Raw genomic sequence first — 23,451 nt, forward strand, 5'->3', positions numbered from 1 at the left:
TGTATCGGTGTTGCTTCCTGCTCTCGCCCCAAACTGGAAATTCTCGTCAACTTTGCTTCCAATTTCAACCTCCCTCAACTTCACATGGTCCATTTCCGACTCTTCCCTTCCTCGAACTCTCTACCTCCATTTCTGGGGTTAGGCTGTCAACCAATATCAACGATAACCCCACCGCCTCCCCCAGCTTCCTTGATTATACTTCCTCCTACCCCACTTCTTGTAAAGACTCTATTCGATTCTCCCAGTTTCTCCGTCGCGCCTATTCTGAAGATGCCAGCTTCCACACCAGTCCATCTGATATGTCTTCCTTTTTCCTCAATCCAGGATTCCTCTCCACTGTGGTTGAAAGGGTCCTCGACTGCATCCGTCCCATTTCCCGCACTTCTGCCCTCACCCCTTCCCCTCCCTCCCAGAACCACAAAAGTGTTCCCCTTATACTCACCTTCCACCCCACCAGTCTCCACGTTCAACGGATCATTCTCAGGCATTTCTGCCACTTCCAAGTGCGATGCCACCACCAAACACCTCTGCCCTTCTCCTTTTTCAGCATTCCGAAGGGATCATTCGCTCGCCGATTTAAGTGTATCCATTCTTAAATCACCTCCAACACCCACTCCCCTTTCCATGGCACCTTCCTGTGCAAGCGCAGGCGATGCAACACCTGCCCTTTCACGTCCCCTCTTCCCACCGACCAGTGCCCCAAACACTCATTCCAGTTGAAACAGTGGCCCAGAAATAGCTACCGAGTACGCCGCCGATCTCCGAAAAGAATACGAACTTACCTTGAGCGAGGCCCAGAATGTAGACTTGCTGTTTGGCACTGCAGAGTTGTGCGCAGCGTATTACATCACGGAGGCCAGGAGCGCAGCGTAAGGCCTGTACATAAGGGGAAGACATGCCCACAAAATCGGTCAAAACTAAGCCACGCCCACAGAAACTTCTTTCAGTCTCTTCCATTGAAATTACAATTTAACTTTTTAAAAACTTCTAAAAACTTTAAATTAAACTGGTACTTGGACTTATTTCATATATCAGCATTTTGTTAAAACTATGTAACAAAATACCAACAATAATTTGGTATCTGTTTTCCACTTTGAAAGCTAAAAAAGATAATTTTAGGTCAATGGAAAGATTCTAGTCCTTCAACCGTTTACTAAAGTGAAATAAATCGTTTAAAAGTTCAACCTTCTATTGAGATTAAAACAGTTTTATCACTTGGAAAGTGTATTAAACGTTACGTTATTTATATTTCATACTAAGAAACATGTTCCTTTTCTTATTTGCACTAAGGAGCGTTGTAGAGTATTTTGCTAGCCCAAAGAATGACCTTTGGGTCATACGTCCCGGCTTTTTAAATTAAGGATGTGTTCGGATTTATTTTATGTAGATCAGGTAAGATTTTTATTCTTTTAAGGCTAGCATTTAATTTCCTGTCAAAGGTCCATTACGACAGATTACGATTCAACAGCACTGAGAGGCGTTGGCAATGATTCTTTTGATTTACTAAACACCAGGCACGTAGCACACCAGCTGTGGGGCAGCTTTAAATGTATGATATAAAGTAATTAAATAGCAAAATGGTTTTATTTCATATATTTGGAGAAAGTATAAACGATCTGTGCCGAATGCCCAGTTACACACACACAATACACAGAATCCCCACAGTGCAGATAGAGGCCATTTCGGCCCATCGAGCCTGCACCGACACATATCCCACCCTATCCCCGTAACCCCACGTATTTAGTCCCCTAACACTAAGGGTCAATTTATCACAGCCAAATCAACCTAAGCCGCACATCTTTGGACTGTGGGAGGAAACCGGAGCACCCGGAGGAAACAGGGAGAATGTGCAAACTCCACACAGTCGCCCGAGGCCAGATTTGAACCTGGGTCCCTGGCGCTGTGAGGCAACAGTGCTAACCACTATGCCACCGTGCCACTGATTGTACAATTGGAGTGCAGAAAATATTGATAATTTTAAATATTGTCATATTTTATATTTTTAATGTTTCCAAATGTTGCCACTAGGTACATATATTTTATTGTAAAGTGATACCAGAACGGTTAACAATCCTTTCAGACGCACTCAAATGGGTTCATTTCACAGTGAAACAGGCTCCTGTGCCTGCTTTCACTAACCATAAAATTTTTGGTGGTAACCAACTCAGCAATGAATATTTCCCTGTCGGTGCAGATCTTGACAGATCGCAAGTTTGGGATTTAGCGCATGCGGTAAATTTCAAAGGCTGTATGATGGCATACTCTCAGATTACACCATCATACCCACCGCAAAATCTGACCCAGCGAGTTTCTTGTACTTCTTGCAATTTAGTATACTGTATTTGCTGCTCACAGTGCAGTCTCCTCTACATTGGGGACACCCAACGCAGATTGGGTCACCGCTTTGCGGAGCACCTCCTTCAGTCCGTCAAGCGTGATCTTAAACTTCCAGTCGTCTGTCATTTTAATTCTCCGCTCAACTCCCACTCAGACCTCTTAGTCCTCAGCCTCCTACTTTGTTCCAATGTCAGACCCGGTGGTCATGGCCTTGGAGCCTCAGACCCTGTGCGCACAGACACCCCGGGACCCTGTGTACAGACACCCCGAGACCGGGACCCTGTGTACAGACACCCCGAGACCGGGACCCTGTGTACAGACACCCCGAGACCCTGTGCCCAGACGCCCCGAGACCGGGACCCTGTGCCCAGACGCCCCGAGACCGGGACCCTGTGCCCAGACGCCCCGAGACCGGGACCCTGTGCCCAGACGCCCCGAGACCGGGACCCTGTGCCCAGACGCCCCGAGACCGGGACCCTGTGCCCAGACGCCCCGAGACCGGGACCCTGTGCCCAGACGGACCGGGACCCTGTGCCCAGACGCCCCGGGACCCTGTGCCCAGACACTCTAGAAATCCAGACATTGTTCAAACTGTGTTGCGGGGTGATGTAAACTTCGTGTGTTACGTGCTGACGCAAAGTGCGTGTGTTATGCGGTGACGTGTTGCGTGTGTTACGAGGTGACGTAAGGTGCGGACCCAAACTTTAGGCTGAAGCCGGAGAAAAAGCATCGATCGGCGGATCTGGGACCCTCTGCCCCGCCGCGCCTCACGGAGAAGGTAAAGGCCGGGCGGGGCGGGGGGGTGACTCTCAGCCCGGAGTTAATTCACACAAAGAGCCTGCCATGCTCAGGGCAGCCGCATCGGCCCGGCCTAATCTCATTCAGCACAGTAATAGGGGAGAGAGAGAAACATACGGGGGAGGGAGGGAGAGAGAGACAGCCTGAGGGGGAGAGAGAGGGAGACAGCCTGAGGGGGAGAGAGAGGGAGACAGCCTGGGGAGAGAGGCAGCCTGGGGAGAGAGAGAGGGAGAGAGGCAGCCTGGGGAGAGAGAGAGAGGGAGAGAGACAGCCTGGGGAGAGAGAGAGAGAGAGGGAGAGAGACAGCCTGGGGAGAGAGAGAGAGGGAGAGAGACAGCCTGGGGAGAGAGAGGGAGAGAGACAGCCTGGGGAGAGAGAGAGAGAGAGGGAGAGAGACAGCCTGGGGAGAGAGAGAGAGAGAGAGAGAGACAGCCTGGGGAGAGAGAGAGAGAGAGGGAGAGAGACAGCCTGGGGAGAGAGAGAGAGAGAGGGAGAGAGACAGCCTGGGGAGAGAGAGAGGGAGAGAGACAGCCTGGAGAGAGAGAGAGAGAGGGAGAGAGACAGCCTGGGGAGAGAGAGGGAGAGAGACAGCCTGGGGAGAGAGAGAGAGAGAGGGAGAGAGACAGAACCGTGCTTTTATACCTGACCCAAGACCCCCCTCTAGACCACAGACTGTAGACCAAGAACTGAGAAAGATCATGACGATGCTGAACAGCCTGATAGAAAGCCGGAGAAATTATTAATATTGTTATTTATCATTATCATTATTGTTATCTTATCAGTATTATTACTACTATTAGATAGATATATGTGCATGCCTCATGAAATTTATACTAAATCATCATTTAGCATTATAGAAAATAGTGTTTCCACACTCATCCCACAAAATAGGTCCATTTTATTTCGTTTTATTGAACTATATAAATGCGTTCTTTCCACATAAGCTGCTGGAATATCCAGGGCCTCCGCTTCTCAACTTTTGGGATGAAGAGTACAGACCCTGAATTCCTAAAAGCTATAAAAGACATTGATATAATTGTGTTAACAGAAACATGGTGCCAAAAGGACATGCCGACCCACTGTCCCCCAATGTACCATGAAATTATTGTGCCTTCAGTAAAGAACATTAAGACACGCAAGGGCAGAACCTCCGGGGGAATCCTGGTGTGGTATAAAGGAGAACTGAACAAACACATCTCACCGATAAAACAGGGAAAATCACACGTATGGCTAAAATTAGATAAAAATATAGGAATAGCAAAAAACGATGTTTACTTATGTGCGATCTACATACCTCCAATAGAATCGCCATATTTTGAAGAGGAGATATTTGACACTCTCCACATGGAAATCAGCCATTTCCAGGCCCAAGGAAAGGTGCTACTATGTGGGGACCTAAATGCAAGGACAGGATGTGAACCTGACTTCATAGACCCACAGGGCAACAACCATGTGTTTGGCCAGACCCCTCTATATGTCACACCAGCCATCGCAAACCGAAACAACCTCGATTGTGAAATAAATAAAAGCGGTAGGGAGGTAGTGCAACTCTGCCGAGCCTTAGGCCTGTACATAGTTAACGGTAGGTTCAGAGGGGACTCCTTAGGGAGACTCACATATTCCTCAACTCTTGGGTCTAGTGTGGTGGATTATACAATCACTGACCTGGACCCCTGCGATATCAACGCATTCACTGTCAGGCAGCAATCCCCCCTCTCAGACCATAACCAAATAAATGTGTACCTTAAACTTTCTGCCCAAACTACAGACACAAAAAAGGAACCCAGTAAGCTACATAAAATAAACCAGACATACAGATGGGCCCCAGACAGTGGAGATAAATTCATCACAGCACTAAATTCACCTGATCTCACAAGTAAAATTTCAAAATTTAAAGAAAATCTATATGAGATCACCAGAGATGGGGTAAACATGGCCATAGAGGATATAAATATGATCTTTCATGAGGCAGCTGTAAAAGCCGACCTCGTGAAACAGAAGAGGAAGAGTCACAAAAGACAAAATAAAAATAAGAAATGGTTTGACCACGAATGCAAAAATGCCAGAAAAGACCTGAGAAAAATATCAAACCAAAAGCATCGCCAACCAAACAATCCGGACCTACGTACTAGATACAATGAAACCCTCAAAAGATATAAACACACCATTAGGAACAAAACACAAAACTATACCCACAAAATACTAGAAGAAATTGAAAACTCCACCAACCCAAAACAATTCTGGGAAATGTGGAATAACCTGAGTACAACACAATTGCAAGCATTACCAATCCAAGATGGCGACATCTGGAGAACACATTTTGAAAACCTCTACAAAGACATCCCAATAAACGAAACAAACCCAAGTCAACATCAGGTCACAGAAAAACTCCACACATTAGAAGCAACAATCAAAAACAACCAAAACCCTCTAGACTCCCCAATCACATGGAAAGAAATGGCCACAAAAACAAAATCTCTCCACCTAAAGAAAGCCTGTGGCCCAGACAACATCAAAAATGAAATGCTCAAGTTCAGCAATATGGAGATGCAGGGTGCGGTACTCAAATTATTCAACATCATATTACGTTCAGGCTGTTTTCCCGATATCTGGTGCCAAGGACTAATCTCCCCCATATATAAAAGCGGAAACAAATCAGACCCAAATAACTACCGCGGCATCTGTCAACAGTTGTCTAGGGAAGTTATTCTGCAGTATTCTAAATAGTAGATTACTTGATTTTCTTAACAAACATAATATCCTCAGAAAAAACCAAATAGGCTTTCTTCCAAAACACCGCACCGCCGACCATATCTATACCCTTCACACCCTCATTGAAAAACATATACACCAAACAAAAAATGGGAAAATATTCGCCTGTTTCATCGACTTCAAGAAAGCCTTTGACTCTATATGGCACGAAGGGCTCTATTATAAACTTCTTCAATGTGGAATAGGGGGCAAAGTCTATGACCTTATTAAATCAATGTATCTGAAAAACAAATGCGGGGTCAAAATTGGAGACAAACGCACCGATTTCTTCACCCAGAGAAGAGGCGTCCGGCAGGGCTGCAATTTGAGCCCGACCCTGTTCAACATATACATAAATGAATTAGCAGACATGCTGGAGCAAAGCGAGTCACCAGGTCTCCGTCTCCTAGATGGAGAAGTGAAATCCCTGTTCTATGCGGACGACCTGGTTCTGCTGTCTCCCACAGAACAGGGATTACAGCAACAACTAGACCTACTCGACAAATACTGCCAAAATTGGGCTCTAACAGTAAATCTAAAGAAAACCAACATCATGATTTTTCAAAAAAGGCCCAGATGTCAGGAAAACAAATACCAGTTTACCCTCAGTGATACCACTATAGGACACACTATGAGCTACACCTACCTTGGTCTAACTATTACAGCATCAGGGAGCTTCAGCATAGCAGTGAATGCACTAAAAGAAAAAGCCCGAAGAGCCCTATATGCAATAAAAAGAAAATTCTACAACATCCAAATCCCAATCAAAATCTGGCTCAAAATATTTGACAGCATAATCCTGCCCATTGCACTGTACGGTAGTGAAGTATGGGGCCCGCTAAATCACCAAAGCTACACTAAATGGGAAAAACATACAATAGAAGCCCTACATGCAGAATTCTGCCGAAGCATCCTTCGCACCCAAAGGAAAACGCCAACAAATGCATGCAGAGCCGAACTAGGCAGATACCCACTGATAATAAACATCCAAAAACGAGCACTAAACTTCCTAAATCACCTCAAATCTAGCTCCCCAGACACCCTTCATTTCAAAGCCTTTCAGACCCAAGAGCTAAACCCAGAAAAGAGTCCCCTGAGTCAGCTGCTACGGAAACTAAGTACTCAGCCGGACCCTGACCAGCCCCAGACCAACACAGCCGTCCAAACACCAATCCGAGTGAACCAAATCATTAAAAAATGCAAAGAAACCTACCTGGAACATTGGAACAAAATAACCGAAAGCCAAAGCAGATTAGAATGTTACCGGGCCCTAAAAAGAGAATATAAACTGGCAGACTACCTCACGACCATCAGAGACACAAAACAGAGACAGACCCTCACCAGGTACAGACTAAGCGACCACCAACTGGAAATTGAAAAAGGCAGATACAAGAAATCCTGGCAGCCTAGAGAGAATAGAATATGCGATCAATGTCTGGCTGGCGAGGTTGAAACAGAAATGCATTTCCTCCTAAAATGCGAAAAATTCAACACATCAAGAAACATATTATTCAACAAGCTAAGCCAAACAACCCCAGATTTCAAGGAATTGGATGATCTGTCAAAATTGAGATTAGTCCTAGGAGAAGGAGACAGACCATACCTTGGGGCCAAATATGTAACAACATGTCACAACCTGAGGACTGTTTAAAATTAAGACTGTTTAAAATTAATATTGAACGTACCAAATGAAGTACAAAGACTGTTTAAAATTAATATTGTTTAAAAGTAATATTGTATGTACCCAACAAATGTCAAATCGATTGACACCTACAGAATGTTGGAAAACTGTACCTTTTTGCTATGTAAGCTTTGGCAATATGGTTCTCTGTAAACTTTCATGCCAATAAAGCATTTTAATTGGAATTGGAATTGGACAGCCTGGGGAGAGAGAGAGAGAGAGGGAGAGAGACAGCCTGGGGAGAGAGAGAGAGAGAGGGAGAGAGACAGCCTGGGGAGAGAGAGAGAGAGGGAGAGAGACAGCCTGGGGAGAGAGAGAGAGAGAGGGAGAGAGACAGCCTGGGGAGAGAGAGAGAGAGAGAGAGGGAGAGAGACAGCCTGGGGAGAGAGAGAGAGAGAGAGGGAGAGAGACAGCCTGGGGAGAGAGAGAGAGAGAGAGGGAGAGAGACAGCCTGGGGAGAGAGAGAGAGAGAGAGAGAGAGGGAGAGAGACAGCCTGGGGAGAGAGAGAGAGAGAGAGGGAGAGAGACAGCCTGGGGAGAGAGAGAGGGAGAGAGACAGCCTGGGGAGAGAGAGAGAGAGGGAGAGAGACAGCCTGGGGAGAGAGAGAGAGAGGGAGAGAGACAGCCTGGGGAGAGAGAGAGAGAGAGAGGGAGAGAGACAGCCTGGGGAGAGAGAGAGAGAGGGAGAGAGACAGCCTGGGGAGAGAGAGAGAGAGAGAGAGAGAGAGAGACAGCCTGGGGAGAGAGAGAGAGAGAGAGGGAGAGAGACAGCCTGGGGAGAGAGAGAGAGGGAGAGAGACAGCCTGGGGAGAGAGAGAGGGAGAGAGACAGCCTGGGGAGAGAGAGAGAGAGAGAGGGAGAGAGACAGCCTGGGGAGAGAGAGAGAGAGAGGGAGAGAGGCAGCTTGGGGAGAGAGAGAGGGAGAGAGACAGCCTGGGAGAGAGAGAGAGGGAGAGAGACAGCCTGGGGAGAGGGAGAGAGAGAGAGGGAGAGAGACAGCCTGGGAGAGAGAGAGAGAGAGAGAGGGAGAGAGACAGCCTGGGGAGAGAGAGAGAGAGAGAGAGGGAGAGAGACAGCCTGGGGAGAGAGAGAGAGAGACAGCCTGGGGAGAGAGAGAGAGAGACAGCCTGGGGAGAGAGAGAGACAGCCTGGGGAGAGAGAGGGAGAGAGACAGCCTGCCTGGGGAGAGAGGGAGAGAGACAGCCTGGGGAGAGAGAGAGAGAGAGGGAGAGAGAGAGAGAGAGAGGGAGAGAGACAGCCGAGGGAGAGAGACAGCCTGGGGAGAGAGAGAGAGAGAGAGAGACAGCCTGGGGAGAGAGAGAGGGAGAGAGACAGCCTGGGGAGAGAGAGAGGGAGAGAGACAGCCTGGGGAGAGAGAGAGAGAGAGGGGAGAGAGACAGCCTGGGGGAGAGAGAGAGGGAGAGAGACAGCCTGGGGGAGAGAGAGAGAGAGAGGGAGAGAGACAGCCTGGGAGAGAGAGAGAGAGAGACAGCCTGGGGAGAGAGGGAGAGAGACAGCCTGGGGAGAGAGAGAGGGAGAGAGACAGTCCTGGGAGAGAGAGGGAGAGAGACAGCCTGGGGAGAGAGAGAGAGAGAGGGAGAGAGACAGCCTGGGGAGAGAGAGAGAGAGAGGGAGAGAGACAGCCTGGGGAGAGAGAGAGAGGGAGAGAGACAGCCTGGGGAGAGAGAGAGAGAGAGGGACAGAGACAGCCTGGGGAGAGAGAGAGAGAGGAGAGAGACAGCCTGGGGAGAGAGAGAGAGAGAGGGACAGAGACAGCCTGGGGAGAGAGAGAGAGAGAGGGAGAGAGACAGCCTGGGGAGAGAGAGAGAGAGAGGGAGAGAGACAGCCTGGGGAGAGAGAGAGAGGGAGAGAGACAGCCTGGGGAGAGAGAGACAGCCTGGGAGAGAGAGGGAGAGAGACAGCCTGGGGAGAGAGAGGGAGAGAGACAGCCTGGGGAGAGAGAGGGAGAGAGACAGCCTGGGGAGAGAGAGAGAGAGAGGGAGAGAGACAGCCTGGGGAGAGAGAGAGAGAGAGGGAGAGAGACAGCCTGGGGAGAGAGAGAGAGAGAGGGAGAGAGACAGCCTGGGGAGAGAGAGAGAGAGAGGGAGAGAGACAGCCTGGGGAGAGAGAGAGAGAGAGGGAGAGAGACAGCCTGGGGAGAGAGAGAGAGAGAGGGAGAGAGACAGCCTGGGGAGAGAGAGAGAGAGAGAGGGACAGAGACAGCCTGGGGAGAGAGAGAGAGAGAGGGAGAGAGACAGCCTGGGGAGAGAGAGAGAGAGAGGGAGAGAGACAGAGAGAGAGAGGGAGAGAGACAGCCTGGGAGAGAGAGAGAGAGAGACAGCCTGGGAGAGAGACAGCCTGGGGAGAGAGAGGAGAGAGACAGCCTGGGGAGAGAGAGGGAGAGAGACAGCCTGGGGAGAGAGAGGGAGAGAGACAGCCTGGGGAGAGAGAGAGAGAGAGGGAGAGAGACAGCCTGGGGAGAGAGAGAGAGAGAGGGAGAGAGACAGCCTGGGAGAGAGAGAGAGAGAGGGAGAGAGACAGCCTGGGGAGAGAGAGAGAGGGAGGGAGAGAGACAGCCTGGGGAGAGAGAGAGAGAGAGGGAGAGAGACAGCCTGGGGAGAGAGAGAGAGAGGGAGAGACAGCCTGGGGAGAGAGAGGGAGAGAGACAGCCTGGGGAGAGAGAGAGAGAGAGGGAGAGAGACAGCCTGGGGAGAGAGAGGGAGAGAGACAGCCTGGGGAGAGAGAGAGAGAGAGGGAGAGAGACAGCCTGGGGAGAGAGAGAGAGAGAGGGAGAGAGACAGCCTGGGGAGAGAGAGAGAGAGAGAGAGAGACAGCCTGGGGAGAGAGAGAGAGAGAGGGGGAGAGAGAGAGGGAGAGAGACAGCCTGGGGAGAGGGAGAGAGACAGCCTGGGAGATAGAGAGAGAGAGAGGGAGAGAGACAGCCTGGGGAGAGAGAGAGAGAGAGGGAGAGAGACAGCTTGGGGAGAGAGAGAGAGAGAGGGAGAGAGACAGCCTGGGGAGAGAGAGAGAGGGAGGGAGAGAGACAGCCTGGGGAGAGAGAGAGAGAGAGGGAGAGAGACAGCCTGGGGAGAGAGAGAGAGAGAGGGAGAGAGACAGCCTGGGGAGAGAGAGAGAGAGAGGGAGAGAGACAGCCTGGGGAGGGAGAGAGACAGCCTGGGGAGAGAGAGAGAGAGGGAGAGAGAGGGAGAGAGACAGCCTGGGGAGAGAGGGAGAGAGACAGCCTGGGGAGAGAGAGAGAGAGAGGGAGAGAGACAGCCTGGGGAGAGAGAGAGAGAGAGGGAGAGAGACAGCCTGGGGGGAGAGAGAGAGAGAGAGGGAGAGAGACAGCCTGGGGAGAGAGAGGGAGAGAGACAGCCTGGGGAGAGAGAGAGAGGGAGAGAGACAGCCTGGGGAGAGAGAGAGAGAGAGGGACAGAGACAGCCTGGGGAGAGAGAGAGAGAGAGGGAGAGAGACAGCCTGGGGAGAGAGAGAGAGAGAGGGAGAGAGACAGCCTGGGGAGAGAGAGAGAGAGAGGGAGAGAGACAGCCTGGGGAGAGAGAGGGAGAGAGACAGCCTGGGGAGAGAGAGAGGGAGAGAGACAGCCTGGGGAGAGAGAGAGGGAGAGAGACAGCCTGGGGAGAGAGAGAGGGAGAGAGACAGCCTGGGGAGAGAGAGAGGGAGAGAGACAGCCTGGGGGGAGAGAGAGGGAGAGAGACAGCCTGGGGAGAGAGAGAGGGAGAGAGACAGCCTGGGGAGAGAGAGAGGGAGAGAGACAGCCTGGGGAGAGAGAGAGGGAGAGAGACAGCCTGGGGAGAGAGAGAGGGAGAGAGACAGCCTGGGGAGAGAGAGAGGGAGAGAGACAGCCTGGGGAGAGAGAGAGGGAGAGAGACAGCCTGGGGAGAGAGAGAGAGAGGGAGAGAGACAGCCTGGGGAGAGAGAGAGAGAGGGAGAGAGACAGCCTGGGGAGAGAGAGAGAGAGGGAGAGAGACAGCCTGGGGAGAGAGAGAGAGAGGGAGAGAGACAGCCTGGGGAGAGAGAGAGGGAGAGAGACAGCCTGGGGAGAGAGAGAGGGAGAGAGACAGCCTGGGGAGAGAGAGAGGGAGAGAGACAGCCTGGGGAGAGAGAGAGGGAGAGAGACAGCCTGGGGAGAGAGAGAGGGAGAGAGACAGCCTGGGGAGAGAGAGAGGGAGAGAGACAGCCTGGGGAGAGAGAGAGGGAGAGAGACAGCCTGGGGAGAGAGAGAGGGAGAGAGACAGCCTGGGGAGAGAGAGAGGGAGAGAGACAGCCTGGGGAGAGAGAGAGAGAGAGACAGCCTGGGGAGAGAGAGAGAGAGAGAGAGAGAGACAGCCTGGGGAGAGAGGGAGAGAGACAGCCTGGGGAGAGAGAGAGAGAGAGAGGGAGAGAGACAGCCTGGGGAGAGAGAGAGAGAGAGAGACAGCCTGGGGAGAGAGGGAGAGAGACAGCCTGGGGAGAGAGAGAGGGAGAGAGACAGCCTGGGGAGAGAGAGAGAGAGAGAGAGACAGCCTGGGGAGAGAGAGAGAGAGAGAGACAGCCTGGGGAGAGAGAGAGAGAGAGAGAGAGACAGCCTGGGGAGAGAGAGAGAGAGCCTGGGGAGAGAGAGAGAGAGGGAGAGAGACAGCCTGGGGAGAGAGAGAGGGAGAGAGACAGCCTGGGGAGAGAGAGAGGGAGAGAGACAGCCTGGGGAGAGAGAGAGGGAGAGAGACAGCCTGGGGAGAGAGAGAGAGAGAGAGAGAGACAGCCTGGGGAGAGAGGGAGAGAGACAGCCTGGGGAGAGAGGGAGAGAGACAGCCTGGGGAGAGAGAGAGAGAGAGAGGGAGAGAGACAGCCTGGGGAGAGAGAGAGGGAGAGAGACAGCCTGGGGAGAGAGGGAGAGAGACAGCCTGGGGAGAGAGAGAGGGAGAGAGACAGCCTGGGGAGAGAGAGAGAGAGAGAGAGACAGCCTGGGGAGAGAGAGAGAGAGAGAGACAGCCTGGGGAGAGAGAGAGAGAAACACTGCCAAAAGACGCAGCCCTCCCACCCCCTCTACCATTGGGAGCCGTAACCCAAACAGGACCACCAATGTCCCCCACCCCCCTTTACAAAACCAACAACAGAACCCAAGACCCCCCTCTAGACCACAGACTGTAGACCAAGAACTGAGAAAGATCATGACGATGCTGAACAGCCTGATAGAAAGCCGGAGAAATTATTAATATTGTTATTTATCATTATCATTATTGTTATCTTATCAGTATTATTACTACTATTAGATAGATATATGTGCATGCCTCATGAAATTTATACTAAATCATCATTTAGCATTATAGAAAATAGTGTTTCCACACTCATCCCACAAAATAGGTCCATTTTATTTCGTTTTATTGAACTATATAAATGCGTTCTTTCCACATAAGCTGCTGGAATATCCAGGGCCTCCGCTCCTCAACTTTTGGGATGAAGAGTACAGACCCTGAATTCCTAAAAGCTATAAAAGACATTGATATAATTGTGTTAACAGAAACATGGTGCCAAAAGGACATGCCGACCCACTGTCCCCCAATGTACCATGAAATTATTGTGCCTTCAGTAAAGAACATTAAGACACGCAAGGGCAGAACCTCCGGGGGAATCCTGGTGTGGTATAAAGGAGAACTGAACAAACACATCTCACCGATAAAACAGGGAAAATCACACGTATGGCTAAAATTAGATAAAAATATAGGAATAGCAAAAAACGATGTTTACTTATGTGCGATCTACATACCTCCAATAGAATCGCCATATTTTGAAGAGGAGATATTTGACACTCTCCACATGGAAATCAGCCATTTCCAGGCCCAAGGAAAGGTGCTACTATGTGGGGACCTAAATGCAAGGACAGGATGTGAACCTGACTTCATAGACCCACAGGGCAACAACCATGTGTTTGGCCAGACCCCTCTATATGTCACACCAGCCATCGCAAACCGAAACAACCTCGATTGTGAAATAAATAAAAGCGGTAGGGAGGTAGTGCAACTCTGCCGAGCCTTAGGCCTGTACATAGTTAACGGTAGGTTCAGAGGGGACTCCTTAGGGAGACTCACATATTCCTCAACTCTTGGGTCTAGTGTGGTGGATTATACAATCACTGACCTGGACCCCTGCGATATCAACGCATTCACTGTCAGGCAGCAATCCCCCCTCTCAGACCATAACCAAATAAATGTGTACCTTAAACTTTCTGCCCAAACTACAGACACAAAAAAGGAACCCAGTAAGCTACATAAAATAAACCAGACATACAGATGGGCCCCAGACAGTGGAGATAAATTCATCACAGCACTAAATTCACCTGATCTCACAAGTAAAATTTCAAAATTTAAAGAAAATCTATATGAGATCACCAGAGATGGGGTAAACATGGCCATAGAGGATATAAATATGATCTTTCATGAGGCAGCTGTAAAAGCCGACCTCGTGAAACAGAAGAGGAAGAGTCACAAAAGACAAAATAAAAATAAGAAATGGTTTGACCACGAATGCAAAAATGCCAGAAAAGACCTGAGAAAAATATCAAACCAAAAGCATCGCCAACCAAACAATCCGGACCTACGTACTAGATACAATGAAACCCTCAAAAGATATAAACACACCATTAGGAACAAAACACAAAACTATACCCACAAAATACTAGAAGAAATTGAAAACTCCACCAACCCAAAACAATTCTGGGAAATGTGGAATAACCTGAGTACAACACAATTGCAAGCATTACCAATCCAAGATGGCGACATCTGGAGAACACATTTTGAAAACCTCTACAAAGACATCCCAATAAACGAAACAAACCCAAGTCAACATCAGGTCACAGAAAAACTCCACACATTAGAAGCAACAATCAAAGACAACCAAAACCCTCTAGACTCCCCAATCACATGGAAAGAAATGGCCACAAAAACAAAATCTCTCCACCTAAAGAAAGCCTGTGGCCCAGACAACATCAAAAATGAAATGCTCAAGTTCAGCAATATGGAGATGCAGGGTGCGGTACTCAAATTATTCAACATCATATTACGTTCAGGCTGTTTTCCCGATATCTGGTGCCAAGGACTAATCTCCCCCATATATAAAAGCGGAAACAAATCAGACCCAAATAACTACCGCGGCATCTGTGTCAACAGTTGTCTAGGGAAGTTATTCTGCAGTATTCTAAATAGTAGATTACTTGATTTTCTTAACAAACATAATATCCTCAGAAAAAACCAAATAGGCTTTCTTCCAAAACACCGCACCGCCGACCATATCTATACCCTTCACACCCTCATTGAAAAACATATACACCAAACAAAAAATGGGAAAATATTCGCCTGTTTCATCGACTTCAAGAAAGCCTTTGACTCTATATGGCACGAAGGGCTCTATTATAAACTTCTTCAATGTGGAATAGGGGGCAAAGTCTATGACCTTATTAAATCAATGTATCTGAAAAACAAATGCGGGGTCAAAATTGGAGACAAACGCACCGATTTCTTCACCCAGAGAAGAGGCGTCCGGCAGGGCTGCAATTTGAGCCCGACCCTGTTCAACATATACATAAATGAATTAGCAGACATGCTGGAGCAAAGCGAGTCACCAGGTCTCCGTCTCCTAGATGGAGAAGTGAAATCCCTGTTCTATGCGGACGACCTGGTTCTGCTGTCTCCCACAGAACAGGGATTACAGCAACAACTAGACCTACTCGACAAATACTGCCAAAATTGGGCTCTAACAGTAAATCTAAAGAAAACCAACATCATGATTTTTCAAAAAAGGCCCAGATGTCAGGAAAACAAATACCAGTTTACCCTCAGTGATACCACTATAGGACACACTATGAGCTACACCTACCTTGGTCTAACTATTACAGCATCAGGGAGCTTCAGCATAGCAGTGAATGCACTAAAAGAAAAAGCCCGAAGAGCCCTATATGCAATAAAAAGAAAATTCTACAACATCCAAATCCCAATCAAAATCTGGCTCAAAATATTTGACAGCATAATCCTGCCCATTGCACTGTACGGTAGTGAAGTATGGGGCCCGCTAAATCACCAAAGCTACACTAAATGGGAAAAACATACAATAGAAGCCCTACATGCAGAATTCTGCCGAAGCATCCTTCGCACCCAAAGGAAAACGCCAACAAATGCATGCAGAGCCGAACTAGGCAGATACCCACTGATAATAAACATCCAAAAACGAGCACTAAACTTCCTAAATCACCTCAAATCTAGCTCCCCAGACACCCTTCATTTCAAAGCCTTTCAGACCCAAGAGCTAAACCCAGAAAAGAGTCCCCTGAGTCAGCTGCTACGGAAACTAAGTACTCAGCCGGACCCTGACCAGCCCCAGACCAACACAGCCGCCCAAACACCAATCCGAGTGAACCAAATCATTAAAAAATGCAAAGAAACCTACCTGGAACATTGGAACAAAATAACCGAAAGCCAAAGCAGATTAGAATGTTACCGGGCCCTAAAAAGAGAATATAAACTGGCAGACTACCTCACGACCATCAGAGACACAAAACAGAGACAGACCCTCACCAGGTACAGACTAAGCGACCACCAACTGGAAATTGAAAAAGGCAGATACAAGAAATCCTGGCAGCCTAGAGAGAATAGAATATGCGATCAATGTCTGGCTGGCGAGGTTGAAACAGAAATGCATTTCCTCCTAAAATGCGAAAAATTCAACACATCAAGAAACATATTATTCAACAAGCTAAGCCAAACAACCCCAGATTTCAAGGAATTGGATGATCTGTCAAAATTGAGATTAGTCCTAGGAGAAGGAGACAGACCATACCTTGGGGCCAAATATGTAACAACATGTCACAACCTGAGGACTGTTTAAAATTAAGACTGTTTAAAATTAATATTGAACGTACCAAATGAAGTACAAAGACTGTTTAAAATTAATATTGTTTAAAAGTAATATTGTATGTACCCAACAAATGTCAAATCGATTGACACCTACAGAATGTTGGAAAACTGTACCATTTTGCTATGTAAGCTTTGGCAATATGGTTCTCTGTAAACTTTCATGCCAATAAAGCATTTTAATTGGAATTGGAATTGGAATTGGAGAGAGAGAGACAGCCTGGGGAGAGAGAGAGAGAGCCTGGGGAGAGAGAGAGAGAGAGAGAGAGCCTGGGGAGAGAGAGAGAGAGAGAGAGAGCCTGGGGAGAGAGAGAGAGAGAGAGAGCCTGGGGAGAGAGAGAGAGAGAGAGAGAGCCTGGGGAGAGAGAGAGAGAGAGACAGCCTGGGGAGAGAGAGAGAGGGAGAGAGAGACAGCCTGGGGAGAGAGAGAGAGAGAGAGAGACAGCCTGGGGAGAGAGAGAGAGAGAGACAGCCTGGGGAGAGAGAGAGAGAGACAGCCTGGGGAGAGAGAGAGAGAGAGAGACAGCCTGGGGAGAGAGAGAGAGAGAGACAGCTTGGGGAGAGAGAGAGAGAGACAGCCTGGGGAGGGAGAGAGAGAGAGAGACAGCCTGGGGAGAGAGAGAGAGAGAGAGACAGCCTGGGGAGAGAGAGAGACAGCCTGGGGAGAGAGAGAGAGACAGCTTGGGGAGAGAGAGAGAGAGAGAGAGAGACAGCCTGGGGAGAGAGAGAGAGAGAGAGACAGCCTGGGGAGAGAGAGAGAGAGACAGCCTGGGGAGAGAGAGAGGCAGCCCTCCCACCCCCCCTACCATTGGGAGCCCAAACAGGACCACCAATGTCCCCCACCCCCCTTTACAAAACCGACAACAGAACCGTGCTTTTATACCTGACCCAAGACCCCCCTCTAGACCACAGACTGTAGACCAAGAACTGAGAAAGATCATGACGATGCTGAACAGCCTGATAGAAAGCCGGAGAAATTATTAATATTGTTATTTATCATTATCATTATTGTTATCTTATCAGTATTATTACTATTATTAGATAGATATATGTGCATGCCTCATGAAATTTATACTAAATCATCACTTAGCATTATAGAAAATAGTGTTTCCACACTCATCCCACAAAATAGGTCCATTTTATTTCGTTTTATTGAACTATATAAATGCGTTCTTTCCACATAAGCTGCTGGAATATCCAGGGCCTCCGCTCCTCAACTTTTGGGATGAAGAGTACAGACCCTGAATTCCTAAAAGCTATAAAAGACATTGATATAATTGTGTTAACAGAAACATGGTGCCAAAAGGACATGCCGACCCACTGTCCTCCAATGTACCATGAAATCATTGTGCCCTCAGTAAAGAACACTAAAACACGCAAGGGCAGAACCTCCGGGGGAATATTGGTGTGGTATAAGGGAGAACTGGACAAACACATCTCACCGGTAAAACAGGGGAAATCACACGTATGGCTAAAACTAGATAAAAATATAGGAATAGCAAAAAAAGATGTTTACTTATGTGCGATCTACATACCTCCAATAGATTCGCCATATTTCGAAGAGGAGTTATTTGATACTCTCCACATGGAAATCAGCCATTTCCAGGCCCAAGGAAAGGTGATAATATGTGGGGACCTAAATGCAAGGACTGGTTGTGAACCTGACTTCATAGACCCACAGGGAAACAACCATGTGTTTGGCCAGACCCCTTTAGATGTCACACCAGCCATCGCAAATCGGAACAACCTTGATCGTGAAATAAATAAAAGCGGTAGGGAGGTAGTGCAACTCTGCCGAGCCTTAGGCCTGTACATAGTTAATGGTAGGTTCAGAGGGGACTCCCAAGGGAGACTCACATACTCCTCAACTCTTGGGTCTAGTGTGGTGGACTATACAATCACTGACCTGGACCCCTGCGATATCAACGCATTCACTGTCAGGCAGCAATCCCCCCTCTCAGACCATAACCAAATAAATGTGTACCTTAAACTTTCTGCCCAAACTACAGACACAAAAAAAGAACACAGTAAGCTACATAAAATAAACCAGACATACAGATGGGCCCCAGACAGTGGAGATAAATTCATCACAGCACTAAATTCACCTGATCTCACAAGTAAAATTTCAAAATTTAAAGAAAATCTATATGAGATCACCAGAGATGGTGTAAACACGGCCATAGAGGATATAAATATGATCTTCCATGAGGCAGCTGTAAAAGCCGACCTCGTGAAACAGAAGAGGAAGCATCACAAAAGACAAAATAAAAATATGAAATGGTTTGACCACGAATGCAAAAATGCCAGAAAAGACCTGAGAAAAATATCAAACCAAAAGCATCGGCAACCAAACAACCCGGACCTACGTACTAGATACAACGAAACCCTCAAAAGATATAAACACACCATTAGGAACAAAACACAAAACTATACCCACAAAATACTCGAAGAAATTGAAAACTCCACCAATCCAAAACAATTCTGGGAAATGTGGAATAACCTGAGTACAACACAATTGCAAGCATTACCAATCCAAGATGGCGACATCTGGAGAACACATTTTGAAAACCTCTACAAAGACATCCCAAAAAACAAAACAAACACAAGTCAACATCAGGTCACAGAAAAACTCCACACATTAGAAGCAACAATTAAAGACAACCAAAACCCTCTAGACTCCCCAATCACACGGAAAGAACTGGCCACAAAAACAAAATCTCTCCACCTAAAGAAAGCCTGTGGCCCAGACAACATCAAAAATGAAATGCTAAAGTTCAGCAATATGGAGATGCAGGGTGCGATACTCAAACTATTCAACATCATATTACGCTCAGGCTGTTTTCCCGATATCTGGTGCCAAGGACTAATCTCCCCCATATATAAAAGTGGAAACAAATCAGACCCAAATAACTACCGCGGCATCTGTGTCAACAGTTGTCTAGGGAAGTTATTCTGCAGTATTCTAAATAGTAGATTACTTGATTTTCTTAACAAACATAATATCCTCAGAAAAAACCAAATAGGCTTTCTTCCAAAACACCGCACCGCCGACCATATCTATACCCTTCACACCCTCATTGAAAAACATAAACACCAAACAAAAAATGGGAAAATATTCGCCTGTTTCATCGACTTCAAGAAAGCCTTTGACTCTATATGGCACGAAGGGCTCTATTATAAACTTCTTCAGTGTGGAATAGGGGGCAAAGTCTATGACCTTATTAAATCAATGTATCTGAAAAACAAATGCGGGGTCAAAATTGGAGACAAACGCACCGATTTCTTCACCCAGAGAAGAGGCGTCCGGCAGGGCTGCAATTTGAGCCCGACCCTGTTCAACATATACATAAATGAATTAGCAGACATGCTGGAGCAAAGCGAGTCACCAGGTCTCCGTCTCCTGGATGGAGAAGTGAAGTCCCTGTTCTATGCGGACGACCTGGTTCTGCTGTCTCCCACAGAACAGGGATTACAGCAACAACTAGACCTACTCGACAAATACTGCCAAAATTGGGCTCTAACAGTAAATCTAAAGAAAACCAACATCATGATTTTTCAGAAAAGACCCAGATGTCAGGAAAACAAATACCAGTTTACCCTCAGTGATACCACTATAGGACACACTATGAGCTACACCTACCTTGGTCTAACTATTACAGCATCAGGGAGCTTCAGCATAGCAGTGAATGCACTAAAAGAAAAAGCCCGAAGAGCCCTATATGCAATAAAAAGAAAATTCTACAACATCCAAATCCCAATCAAAATCTGGCTCAAAATTTTTGACAGCATAATCCTGCCCATTGCACTGTACGGTAGTGAAGTATGGGGCCCGCTAAATCACCAAAGCTGCACTAAATGGGAAAAACACACAATAGAAGCCCTACATGCAGAATTCTGCCGAAGCATCCTTCGCACCCAAAGAAAAACGCCAACAAATGCATGCAGAGCCGAACTAGGCAGATACCCACTGATAATAAACATCCAAAAACGAGCACTAAACTTCCTAAATCACCTCAAATCTAGCTCCCCAGACACCCTTCATTTCAAAGCCTTTCAGACCCAAGAGCTAAACCCAGAAAAGAGTCCCCTGAGTCAGCTGCTACTGAAATTAAGTACTCAGCCGGACCCTGACCAGCCCCAGACCAACACAGCCGTCCAAACACCAATCCGAGTGAACCAAATCATTAAAAAATGCAAAGAAACCTACCTGGAACATTGGAACAAAATAACCGAAAGCCAAAGCAGATTAGAATGTTACCGGGCCCTAAAAAGAGAATATAAACTGGCAGACTACCTCACGACCATCAGAGACACAAAACAGAGACAGACCCTCACCAGGTACAGACTAAGCGACCACCAACTGGAAATTGAAAAAGGCAGATACAAGAAATCCTGGCAGCCTAGAGAGAATAGAATATGCGATCAATGTCTGGCTGGCGAGGTTGAAACAGAAATGCATTTCCTCCTAAAATGCGAAAAATTCAACACATCAAGAAACATATTATTCAACAAGCTAAGCCAAACAACCCCAGATTTCAAGGAATTGGATGATCTGTCAAAATTGAGATTAGTCCTAGGAGAAGGAGACAGACCATACCTTGGGGCTAAATATGTAACAACATGTCACAACCTGAGGACTGTTTAAAAGTAAGACTGTTTAAAATTAATATTGAACGTACCAAATGAAGTAGAAAGACTGTTTAAAATTAATATTGTTTAAAAGTAATATTGTATATACCCAACAAATGTCAAATCGATTGACACCTACAGAATGTTGGAAAACTGTACCTTTTTGCAATGTAAGCTTTGGCAATATGGTTCTCTGTAAACTTTCATGCCAATAAAGCATTTGAACTGAACTGAACTGAACTGAACTTGAACTGACAGCCTGGGGAGAGAGAGAGAGAGACAGCCTGGGGAGAGAGAGAGAGAGAGACAGCCTGGGGAGAGAGAGAGACTCACATACTCCTCAACTCTTGGGTCTAGTGTGGTGGACTATACAATCACTGACCTGGACCCCTGCGATATCAATGCATTCACTGTCAGGCAGCAATCCCCCCTCTCAGACCATAACCAAATAAATGTGTACCTTAAACTTTCTGCCCAAACTACAGACACAAAAAAGGAACACAGTAAGCTACATAAAATAAACCAGACATACAGATGGGCCCCAGACAGTGGAGATAAATTCATCACAGCACTAAATTCACCTGATCTCACAAGTAAAATTTCAAAATTTAAAGAAAATCTATATGAGATCACCAGAGATGGTGTAAACACGGCCATAGAGGATATAAATATGATCTTCCATGAGGCAGCTGTAAAAGCCGACCTCGTGAAACAGAAGAGGAAGCATCACAAAAGACAAAATAAAAATATGAAATGGTTTGACCACGAATGCAAAAATGCCAGAAAAGACCTGAGAAAAATATCAAACCAAAAGCATCGGCAACCAAACAATCCGGACCTACGTACTAGATACAATGAAACCCTCAAAAGATATAAACACACCATTAGGAACAAAACACAAAACTATACCCACAAAATACTCGAAGAAATTGAAAACTCCACCAATCCAAAACAATTCTGGGAAATGTGGAATAACCTGAGTACAACACAATTGCAAGCATTACCAATCCAAGATGGCGACATCTGGAGAACACATTTTGAAAACCTCTACAAAGACATCCCAAAAAACAAAACAAACCCAAGTCAACATCAGGTCACAGAAAAACTCCACACATTAGAAGCAACAATTAAAGACAACCAAAACCCTCTAGACTCCCCAATCACATGGAAAGAACTGGCCACAAAAACAAAATCTCTCCACCTAAAGAAAGCCTGTGGCCCAGACAACATCAAAAATGAAATGCTAAAGTTCAGCAATATGGAGATGCAGGGTGCGATACTCAAACTATTCAACATCATATTACGCTCAGGCTGTTTTCCCGATATCTGGTGCCAAGGACTAATCTCCCCCATATATAAAAGTGGAAACAAATCAGACCCAAATAACTACCGCGGCATCTGTGTCAACAGTTGTCTAGGGAAGTTATTCTGCAGTATTCTAAATAGTAGATTACTTGATTTTCTTAACAAACATAATATCCTCAGAAAAAACCAAATAGGCTTTCTTCCAAAACACCGCACCGCCGACCATATCTATACCCTTCACACCCTCATTGAAAAACATAAACACCAAACAAAAAATGGGAAAATATTCGCCTGTTTCATCGACTTCAAGAAAGCCTTTGACTCTATATGGCACGAAGGGCTCTATTATAAACTTCTTCAGTGTGGAATAGGGGGCAAAGTCTATGACCTTATTAAATCAATGTATCTGAAAAACAAATGCGGGGTCAAAATTGGAGACAAACGCACCGATTTCTTCACCCAGAGAAGAGGCGTCCGGCAGGGCTGCAATTTGAGCCCGACCCTGTTCAACATATACATAAATGAATTAGCAGACATGCTAGAGCAAAGCGAGTCACCAGGTCTCCGTCTCCTGGATGGAGAAGTGAAGTCCCTGTTCTATGCGGACGACCTGGTTCTGCTGTCTCCCACAGAACAGGGATTACAGCAACAACTAGACCTACTCGACAAATACTGCCAAAATTGGGCTCTAACAGTAAATCTAAAGAAAACCAACATCATGATTTTTCAGAAAAGACCCAGATGTCAGGAAAACAAATACCAGTTTACCCTCAGTGATACCACTATAGGACACACTATGAGCTACACCTACCTTGGTCTAACTATTACAGCATCAGGGAGCTTCAGCATAGCAGTGAATGCACTAAAAGAAAAAGCCCGAAGAGCCCTATATGCAATAAAAAGAAAATTCTACAACATCCAAATCCCAATCAAAATCTGGCTCAAAATTTTTGACAGCATAATCCTGCCCATTGCACTGTACGGTAGTGAAGTATGGGGCCCGCTAAATCACCAAAGCTACACTAAATGGGAAAAACACACAATAGAAGC

At 46.9% G+C, this 23,451-nt stretch overlaps 1 protein-coding gene across 4 annotated transcripts in view; it reads left to right on the top strand.

The window, feature by feature from the left end:
* Positions 1-3,007: 3,007 nt before the first annotated feature.
* Positions 3,008-23,451, top strand: part of LOC147115084 (activin receptor type-1-like) — a 268,348-nt gene continuing 247,904 nt past the window's right edge. For all 4 annotated transcript variants that reach the window (XM_085993344.1, XM_085993342.1, XM_085993347.1 and 1 more), the window contains exon 1: positions 3,008-3,115. The gene's annotated coding sequence lies outside the window, so the exon portion shown is untranslated. The remainder of the gene's footprint in view (positions 3,116-23,451) is intronic.

The sequence above is a fragment of the Somniosus microcephalus genome, chromosome 7, assembly GCF_052327205.1.
Source record: "Somniosus microcephalus isolate GS21.2 chromosome 7, FLI_Smic_1.0, whole genome shotgun sequence".
Classification (NCBI taxonomy): Eukaryota; Metazoa; Chordata; class Chondrichthyes; order Squaliformes; family Somniosidae; genus Somniosus; species Somniosus microcephalus.